The sequence below is a fragment of the Camellia sinensis genome, chromosome 3 (assembly GCF_055761805.1).
Source record: "Camellia sinensis isolate YWXY chromosome 3, ASM5576180v1, whole genome shotgun sequence".
Lineage (NCBI taxonomy): Eukaryota > Viridiplantae > Streptophyta > Magnoliopsida > Ericales > Theaceae > Camellia > Camellia sinensis.
In genome coordinates, this window is record NC_138963.1 from 14650753 (window position 1) to 14661852 (window position 11100).

At 31.0% G+C, this 11100-nt stretch overlaps 1 long non-coding RNA gene across 1 annotated transcript; it reads right to left on the reverse strand.

The window, feature by feature from the left end:
• Window positions 1-2469: 2469 nt before the first annotated feature.
• LOC114260623 (uncharacterized) lies at window positions 2470-4189 on the reverse strand. The gene is made up of 2 exons (XR_003628697.2): window positions 3832-4189; window positions 2470-3229 (listed from the first exon to the last, which is right to left on the reverse strand). It is a non-coding gene; the product is annotated as an uncharacterized LOC114260623 (long non-coding RNA).
• Window positions 4190-11100: the final 6911 nt, after the last annotated feature.

Consider the following 11100-nt stretch of genomic DNA (forward strand, 5'->3'; position numbering starts at 1 on the left):
ATGTTTATTATTTGTATGTACATATTTCTTTTTCCCAATATCTTTCAATTCATCTAAACATCTTAATCAAATTCGTTTTGTTTTCTTTTTCCTAATATTTTTCAGTTTATCCACACATCTTTTCATCTTTTCTATTTTTATACTCCTAATATTATTTCTTACTTTATATGCATTTTTTCAGTGTTTATTACTTTTGTATGTATATATTTCTTTTTCTCAATATTTTTTAGCTCATCTACACATCTTTTCATCTTCTCCATTATTACATTTTGCATAGTTTGGGCTTGCTTTTTAATTTGTGGTTTGCATTTGTTCTTCAATTTAATCATATTTGATTTGTTTCTTCTCATATAACAATGTTGATATTTTCTTCGATTTTTATAAACCCCATCCTTTACATATCAAAAGTAGTTCACCTAAAATTCAAGAAAATTAGATGTCTATCACATAACTTAAATCAATTAAAGTAAATCTCACTCTCAATTAAATAAATTAATAAAAAAAAATATAAACCTACAAATATGTATCCAATATCGATCACGCTATTTAAAAAAAAAAAAAATTCACAATTATTTGTAACTTAAATATCACATAATGACTTAAATAAATTAATAATAAAAATATAAACCCACAAAATATATATATCTATATATAAATTACAAATATCCAATGTCTATCATATTATTTATAAAAAAAAACTCTTGAATATCTTTAACTTAAATAAATTAAAAACATATATACAAATTATAAATATCTAATGTTTATCACGTTATTTAAAATAAAAAAAAAAATTCCATAAGTCTTATTCATACAATTTACTCATGCATATCCATCACCCACAATTCACTCAATCAGATGTCTATCACGTAAAATTCAATACAAATCCACAAAAGACACTGTTTTGTGCTTATTTTGTAATTTTAAAAAATCTTAAAATAAATCTAACAATAAATCAAAATAGAAACCACTTTTTCCTTTCTGTGTGTGTGTGTGTTTTTTTTTTTCATGTATAACAATAAATTGATTATGTTATCTTTTTCTTATTTTAAAATCATTGTGGTATAATTTTCCTTACAAATAGTTACATTAGCTCCTCAATAGATGGATGTTGTACAGTAGATTTTTAATTTTTTTTATATCTACAATAAACAATGATACTTATTGAGACTTTTTACTCTTTATATTTTGTATTCCAGGTACCATCGAGCTTGCTTATCTTATTCTTTGTGTAATTGTAAGTCAAATGTGTTAAATTCGTTATGCAGATAAATATGCGGCCTCATCTAAATTTGCGTTGTAGCCATCGTTTGGCCATATAAAATGCCATAAATGAATTTCAAAATATCCGCATAAAGAGGATTTATTAGTAGAAAATATTGATGATTGGAAAATCAAAATATGTTGGGCAATGCAAAAATTAGGGGAAAAAAATAAGTGAAAAAAAAAATGATGGAAACAATGTTACCATCGAGCTGGAATAAAGTAAAGAGAACAATTTTTCAAAATGATGAAATCAAAGATGCCTCGGACTTAATGGATGCTTAATGGAGGAGGAGCGTGAAGTCTATCTTCTATGGATTGAACTTGAGTAAGAGCAGATGACTCCAAATTCAACCGTACAAGAGCATATCTATCTATATACTATATATATAACCAAATGTAGTGATCTCTTAAAAAACTCTAAATTCTTAATCCTAACATCTCATTAAACTCTTTCCTAGGTGGCACATCTATTCTTCTCTCATTTTATTTTCCTATTTTTTCCTCTTTTTTAATATATTCTATTTCACTTTTTAATTACTTAGGGCATGGATATATATAATATCATATGGATAGGATTATTTCAAAATATTTATAGATAAAAGATGAGTTTGACTCTAATTCAAATTCCTTCATCAAATTTATATCCTACTCAAAGGTATTTCAAAAAAATTAAATTACTTAAACTATAAATTTCAAAACCTTACTTCCATGACAATATGAAATTGGGCAAAAATATTAGAGAACAGAAAAACCGTGCAGAGAAATTAAACAGGTGGTTTAACCAATTATGCAAGATTTTTCTTATGTGAAAAGAAATATATACTCCTATTTGAAAGGCTCTCTTTCTATTTCCCCAAGTGTGCTGGCTTCCCTTTTTTGTTTTTCTTTGAACTCAATAAGGCAAAGGCTGCTTATTAGTAAGTTGGGAATATGCATACATATATACTAACATACTACTTTAGAAAGTCATTGGTGAAAATACAACAAAATTATATATATATTAGCTTTAAAATGACTTTGAAAGCAACATTTTCTTCTCCAAAGTGGCCTCTAAAATATTAGAGTCCATAAAAAGGTTATGTCTAGAGAGGGTCTGAATAGTCCAAATTCTAAAAATTATCACTTCAAATTTTTTTTCCTATTAACAATTTCAATTCAATGAAGCAAATCACACAAAAATTGATGGCAATAAAAAAAACAAAATGATTTAACTTGAAAACCCCAAGAAAAACTCTCATTCAGGAAAAAATTACAACTCTGACCAAAATTCACTAAGACAATTTTAAGAATACACAATTCATGCGAAAGAAATCACTAATAGTTTTAGTACCTACATTAGGTAATCAGTGGTTAATACTCGTCTCTTAATTAAGATGGATACAACGAACACAAATTTTTATGTTTATCAAATCTCCAAGGCCTAAATTACTCAATGTCCCTGTACTAAGATATTTTTTTCTTTCCAGCTACATTTATCCTTGTAATTGTCAAATTAGCCACTAATCAACAACATTTCATGTTTAGATATTCTTCTCGGATTTGAGACTTATAATGATCAACGCGACAAAGAAACTCATTATGGACTACATCAATGACATCAACGAGATAGTCACAAGGTAACTGCTTAATTTCTAGTTGTCGGCATTCACCAAAAGCTAGATACCATTGTTGAAGACGACCATAAAATTTAGCTACACATTTAGCGATTACTAAAACAATCGTAGCAGCAGACCGAAGAATTTGTTAAAATCTCTATATGGCTAGGTGAAGTTGCTTGGACACATCCCATCTATGCAATACTTGGCCAAAAACATCATAGAACACAATGGTTGATTCAGTTTGTGTCAACTACACAGACATGATGCCTTGCCCATCATAGAAGAAGTTTAAACCTTCTCTATTCTTTTTTTTAACATCTCCCCTCCATGCCTTTGACCCTGCTCCACTAGTTAGGAATTGGATGGGGCTGCAACAATCACAACTCAACTTGCATCAATCACTATTTAACTCTGTTCTTTTTTTCAAAATCTGTTTTCTCCATATGGTTCTCTATTGAGTTAATTACAATTCTTAGCCATATGATTTGATTCAAATTTCACTTTGGTTCCTATAATTTCAAATTGTACAGTTTGATCCATATACTTTAAATCTAGTTTCAGTTTAGCCTTCTTGTTCAAGTTGGAGGTTAAAGTCAACGATTTTGGAACATTTGTCAGTTTTCTAAGGCGTACACGTAGGAAAAATTAACAAAAATTTGGACGGAATGGCCAAATTGAAACTGAATTTAAAGTGTATGCACCAAATTATTCAATTTAAAACTATAATAGATCAAAGTGAAATTTGAATCAAATTAGTAAAAGAGTTAAAAATGTAATTAACCCTTCTCTCTTTTTCGAGATATAAAAATAATTTTTGAAAGTATCTTTTTAGTGGTTATTTTTATCAAATTAAATTTCATTTTCTCAAAAAAAAATTCAAATTTTGAAAACGAAACTAAATAGAATGATTGATGCAAACAAATATCATGCAATTTCAGCCCACATGGGGTATTTGGTTGAGCGAGTGTACCTTTTGGGATCACTAATGTGTTCAAGGCAATGGTCATGCCCATTCATGTAAAAATCAACATTGTTGGCCTGAGATTTTCATAACACAAGTGACAAACATTGTTAGATGCTTCAATGGGTTAATGGTGCTTTGCATTAGTGGTTTTATTGAAGTCACATTTTGGCCCCGTAAAATTAAAAGTGACACTTTGCACCTTATAATTTTGTAAAAATTGCACTTTGCTCTTTGTAAAATAAAAAGTCACACATTGCAGCTTATAGTATTGTATAAGTTGCCCTTTGTGCCCTTCATTTTTAAAAAGTTGTTAAAGAATTTAATGAAAACTAAGGGTCTGAAGTGTAATTGTTCCAAAATCACAGGATGCCATCATATTATGTTTTTTGCTCTATTTTTTCTTTTGCAAATTTTTTTTGTTTGTTTTAGTTTTAGTTTATTTGGTGTATTTAATTTTTTTTCTTCATAATCTAAGTTAGTTGTTGAAATTATAATAATGTAGTAGATGCACTTATGTCACGCCCCAAAAAAAAACATAATAGATACAACCCAAAACATATATTAATAATCGCATAAGTCAGAGTAAATAGTCTTTTCATTACATGGAGTTAACGATATAAAAGAATTTGACAAAAATAAATGCCCTGTTGGCTTACACTTTTCCAAGTCTTGACTTGGTTACAACAAAAGTGGGCTTCGCTCATTACATCTGAAGCCCTTGGCTTTACCGAAAATATACAATCAAAATAAGAAACTCTTGCTCCCGAAAATCTCTCCAACGCTATTACCTTGATGGAGGCATTCCATCGTTACCTGAAAATGTTTTTCCAAAATAGGATGAGCCACAACCCAATAGGAATCATCTAACACAATATATGAAGTTTAACAGAGATATAAGTACAAAGTGCATAAACAATACTTGTGGTAAAACTTTTCACAACTTTATATACTCATAAGATATCAATTTCAAGTCTTAATCCATTTACTTTCAATTCATATTTCGTCCACTTATCTGTCTCAATTCATGAGTCAATTTTGTTATTTCTCAACAACCGAACTGTAGAGACCCTAATGTTTGGCAACTACACTTGAAACCCTAAGCCTTAGGTTAATATCATTTTAGCCCCTAGTTCCATAAAAGTCTGCATAATGGCCCAATAAAGAATAATTTTAAATCCTAGAACACCACTTTATAATTAGAAATACCCTAACACTTGGCTTTTATTTATTTTATCTCCTAGTTTCTAAATTAATTCATACATTCTATTTTTTTTAGCCTAGTTGCAAATTTATTAATTCTTTGAATCCTTATTATTTATTTGAGCAAATAAATAGCTATAAATATATTTTAAAAAAATAAAATAGTTTTATTATTTATTTTAATTTTTAGTTGAGCAAATTAGTGGGAAAAAATATCTAGGTATTTATAAGTTGCTTAGGCATTAAGTTAGAAGGGTCGAATGGTCCTTTTAACCTAATTCATGGCCCATAAAATTGAGAAGCATTGTCTCAATTCCTCTCTCACGTTTTTAGTAGCTCAGGGAGAGGGTGAGAGAGGGAGAGTGTGATCAAGGGAAGTAGAGAAGAAGGAAAAAAAAAGAGAAAAAGAAGGAAAAGTGATTCAAGAAGGTAAGAACACCTCTTCCTCTTGTCTTCTCCAATTCTTTCACCATCCCATCTTATTGTTTAGATGCCCTCTTGTGTTGCATATTAATGGGAAATAGAGCATTTGGTGTGTATAAAAGTGTAGGTTTGAGTTAGTGACATTGTCTTGCAAATCTGTCAAATTAGACATTGCTATAACTTCTCAAATTTAAAAGAAATATCAAATTTATTTATTTTTCAAATCTGAATTCAGTGTAGGCTATCTGGTGTGTTTAGAGCTTGTGATAATTTTATTAGCCCTTAATTGTGTGTTTTTAGGGCTTGGATATTTTGTTTAAAAATCTGGTCCTGAGTCTCTGAAAAACAGTCTACTTCTTGCAATTTTATAAAATTTCAGAAAAATCATCTTAGGTTGGTTCTTTAATACAAATTTATGATTTTGAGTCCTCTTTTCAATGGAATTTATTTGGGTGAAAATCATTGGGTAGATTGAGAGGAAAGCTAGTTTTCCCAAAGGGTGACAAATCTGGACAGGTTTTTGAATATAGCTTTTAAGTGAATTTTTGGAGGTGCTGGGCAAATTCTGAGAATTGGAATTGAAACTAGACAGGTTAATTATTATTTCTGTGCAATTTCAGCCCCTAATTTGACCTAGAAGTATTTTTCCCAAAGCACCCTTGTTAGCCCTGCAGAACCGAATAGTGCTGGAAATGGTGTTTTATTGTGTTGTTTGTCTCTAAGTATTTCAAAGCATGCCTAATGTTATTTGCTTGCCTTACCATACCTATGTATGACTATCATGGGCTATATTTCCTTTCTTATGTTTGTCTCATGCTCTTTTATATTACCGAATTACCGAATGTGACTAACTTGCTTGGCAAAAGATCTAATAAATGGGAAATGGAAAGGGGTTGGTAATGGGTGACGTTCACCCTTGTGCTTCAGAATGATTTATGTAATATACATGTGAATGAGATTAAAACCAAATGAGTTAATTCTTGCGCAAGTAGTCTAAGCGAGCCCCTAGGTTGATATGGATGTATTCAGACTCTATGCGGTGGTTTTAGGGTGTAAGCGAGCCCTTTGGTATGGTATGTGCAGGGTGTAAGCGAGCCCTAGGCACGATTTAGGTGTAAGCGAGCCCACTTGTTTGGCCGTCCCTTTTGAGGTCCATCAATGCCGCTCATAGGTAAATAATCGGAAGGTGGGCATATGTGGTAAGGTCTGCAAAGCAGCAAAAGGGGGAGTTCTGAATAGTCCAGTGTTCAATCCTTGTGGTTGGGTAGAAGGATCTCTTTGGGGGGATTCTAGATGTCTAGTCTAACTACTAATTCATAGATCCTTATTAGAAGATTGTATGTTATGTTACTTGATTTGTTCTGTGTATGGTTGATTGATTGATAAAAGATATGGGGGTGTATGTGTTTTTACTGGACATTCCAAGCTCATGGCGTGTCATGCTAGGTGAGGAAGCAGTTTACGATGGTAAAAGTTATCCCGAAGGCAACCAAGATGAAATGTTCGAGCCGTGGTTCACTTGAAGACTTAGACTAGTAGTTTTTTTTACTTTGACTTTTGGCATGTCAATGTTTGTAATGCTATTGCGAAACACAATTAACTATGGTATTAACTTTGCTTATATGTGTATATTAAGATGTTTGGTTATCTATCCTTTTTGAGTTGTATTATGTACGATGTTTTTTTTTTGGTCATGAATTTTGAGGCATTACAGAATTGAGGCTACAACTCAATAATTTTCATATCATACAACACATATGCATAAACACTTCAAGCTTCCATTTCACGGATATTTCGCCCTCGGGCAGCTGTCAAACGGGACCCATGTAAACGTAGGCTATACAAGTACTACAATTGCCATTTTACAGATATTTCGTTCGCGGGTTAGGCAATGTATAATTTTGGGACTTTTACTTAGGACACTCCATCCAACTTAATTATAATGGAGTCCATCCCCTTTCTCATTCAAAACAACCATACATATACAATGTATTTAAACACATAATCACACGTGGAATACATCCATTTTCTCCTCCTAAACAAACATACATATATAATGTATTTAAACACGGCCATATTCAATGACAACCATCAAAAGATTAGTTTCAATTAACTTAATCCACATGCAATTTCTACAACAGTCAAAGCTATTCTCCACCGATAGCCCAATACAGTTATCTCTAAACAGATATTCAATCTCAAACAGATAGTTTATTCAAAACTTCCAAAGGTGTGAAATAATACATATTCAATTCCACTATTTATATCAAAGATCATCCAATTTCATATTTTCAATGACAATTTCAATTATCAATACAAAATAACAATTTGATCCAATTAGGGCAAAACCCCCATTTTATCCAAATATCAATCCAAGTACCAAAATCTACCATTTTGACAAAGCATGAACATATTTTCAGCCCCCAAACTCATTTATTTCATTTTCACCAAAAATCCCTCTTTTCGTTTCACCTCCAAACCCTAAGTTTGATCAAACTACTCCCAAATCCCACAATTGTTACACAATAACAAATAACTAAGCTAAAAAACCATATGAGAGTGTAGAAAAATCCCTACCTCAAAGAGTGAAGACGAATCAAGCAAGAGTGAAACACCGAGAACACCAAAACCCATTTCTATTCGGATTAAAATGAAGATCTTGAAGCGCTCTACCTTTTTCTCAAAGGCACTAGGGTGGAAATCCCAATGGATCTAGATGAAATCTTAGAGAGAATGTGAGTTTTAGAGAGAAAATGTGTAGATCTAGGTTTTTGGAAAGTTTGAGAGAGAGAGAGAGAGAGAGAGAGAGAGAGAGAGAAGGAAAAGTGATTTAAAATGTCATCCTCACGGACTGTTATACACACAGCCCACTCGAGCGTGGAAAGTGATGCTCTAGCGTTAGACACAAAATTTTGCTCGAGTGGGATACGCTCTTTCAAAAGTTTTGCAGATGAAGGATCCTACTCGAGCGTGAGACTGGACACTCGAGCATCTAATGCATTCTCCCAGTGCTTGCAGATCTACAAAAATGCTGCGAATTGACAAATCCCGCTCGAGTGCAAGAATGGCCGCTCGAGCGAAGGAGCAAAATTTGTGAAGCCCACTCGAGCGGAAGAGCCAAAATCTGGGCATCATAGGTTTGGAAAAACAAGCAACCAACCTGTCCCTAACGCACAATTACAATCCAATCACCAAAATAGAGGGGAAACAAGTGAAACAAGATGTGAATAACCGTTCTAAACCATACCAACCCGAGTCCGAAATACAGTAAATGATGGGTCAAAAACCGAAATCACTATGACTTATGCCTCCAAAATTTATTATTCATTTTTTTAAAATTTTACAACTACAACGTACAGAAAAAAAGTAGCAACGGCAACAAAGGGCTAAAAGACCAATACAAAGAGTGATGTTTTGTGATGCAGTTGGAGTTCACCCAATTTAAAAAAAAAAAAATTTGTACCAATCGAGAAGAGTATTTGGAACACATTCACGAGTTTGAAAGCAACTTTTATTCAATCTCATATATTTTTTATTATATTTTGTTCTTCAATTATATTAATTTATGTGTTCGGTTTTGTTGTAATTTATAAGAAGGGCGCTCAATTTAAATTCAGACGTAAATAAACTTAATTATGTAGTAGCTCTAAAATATTTTTGCTTATATTTTTATTTTTTTATTTGAGATCTTCATGAATTTAAATTTGTTTCTTTGCATATATGTAGTGAGTACACTACAAGAAAAAGTAGATTTCGCGACTAAAAAGTGAATTTTCGTCGCTGGAAGTAGGACAATTGGCGACTAAAATGGAATTAGTCGCCAAAAGTTATTGGCGACTAAAATCAATTTCGTAGCCAAAAGTAGGGGTTTTGGCGACAAAAATTCAGTTTAGTCGCCAAAAGTGGAGATTTTTGGCTACTAAAAAAAGTTAGTAGCTAAAAGGAGGGGTTTTTCCGACTAAAACTCACTTTAGTCGCCAAAAGTAGATGTTTTTGGCTACTAAAAAAAAATTAGTAGCTAAAAGGAGGGGTTTTGCCGACTAAAACTCACTTTAGTCGCCAATAGTGGATGTTTTTGGCTACTAAAAAAAGTTAGTAGCTAAAAGGAGGGGTTTTGCCGACTAAAACTCACTTTAGTCGCCAAAAGTGGCCTAAATTTTTTTTTAGTAAATAATTTATTTTTTACATAAATTATATTGAATTAAAATTTACATAAATTATATTGAATTAAAATAATTATATTTATATATATTATTTTGTATTAATACCGGTTAATATACTATATAAATAATATATATTGCATATATATTCATGTAAAGTTGTAGTGGCATAGTGGAGGGAGTGTGTTGCAAAAAGGCTTGGAATGTGGGACAATTAGAGTTCGAAACTTAGGAAAAGCAAAAAAAAGTGGGTTTTTTTTTTTTTTTTTCACCGGAAACACCTTTGGCGATTAAAAATTTAGTCGCCAAAACTCTTTATTTTGGCGACTAAACCGTTTAGTCGGCGATTGAGTGACTATTGGCGACTAAATTATTAGTCGCTAAAGACCTGATTTCCAAAAGTGTAAAACACTATTGGCGACTAAATTATTGGTCACTAAAGACCTGTAATTTGGCGACTAAAAAATTTTGTCGGGGAAGGTAAAATTTGGACTTTCGGCGACTAAAAATAGACTTTTGGCGACTAAATTTAGTCGCCAAAAGTGATTTTTCTTGTAGTGGGATTAAGTTTTTAAATGATAAGTTTCTCTTTTGCAGTAAAAAGTCATCTGCACAAAGGAATATTTGAAGCACAAGATTAGATTTCAAAATCCTTAATGAATATACAAATAAATTATATTGTTTTCAACTCATAATACTCTCTCTCTCTCTCCCTATATATATATATAATGAAAACCAATTATAGACAGGGTCATTTGGATCCATTCGAAGAGCAAAAACTCAATATACATGTTTTTTACTTCATTAATACTTAATAGTTAATTTCAATTACATTATTGAATGTCATGTAATTTTTAAACAGATTGGATTCAATATGTGAATACTTCAATAAAAGTTTGGTTAATTTCTTATAAAAAAAAATTATTATTCAACTATGTTTGTGTTGAAATTATAAACACATTACATATTAATGATCAAAATTTTAAAATTTAATTTGAATAAATTTGATTTATGTATTTAGACAAAAATCATAGGTAAGAAATTTTTTTCTATGATTGTTGAATTTTATATTCACGTGTCACTGCCATAGAAATATTCATGTCATGCCCGTTCTATCGTTAAGACTTTATTATTTAAAATGGATGATTATATTATCATATCACATAAAGTAAAAACAAAACTAACTAAGATGTTAAAAAAAGAAAAAGAAAAAAAAGTGATGCTAATTTTTTTTTTTATTTAGTAGCTTCAAAATACGAAAGTTGTTGAAATTTATAGGTTATAAACACTAAATAAATTTAAAAAAATAAAAAGTGATCCTTGAATTTTGTTTGTAATTAATTAGCTTTGGAATACAAAAACTGTTAAAAATAGAGTTAAAATTTGTATAATAAAATAACATAAATGTTTATTTTTTAACTACACCAAATTTAAATTTAAAAAAACTATAGATGTCATTTAACTCTTATATAATTTTTAACTTACTACAGTT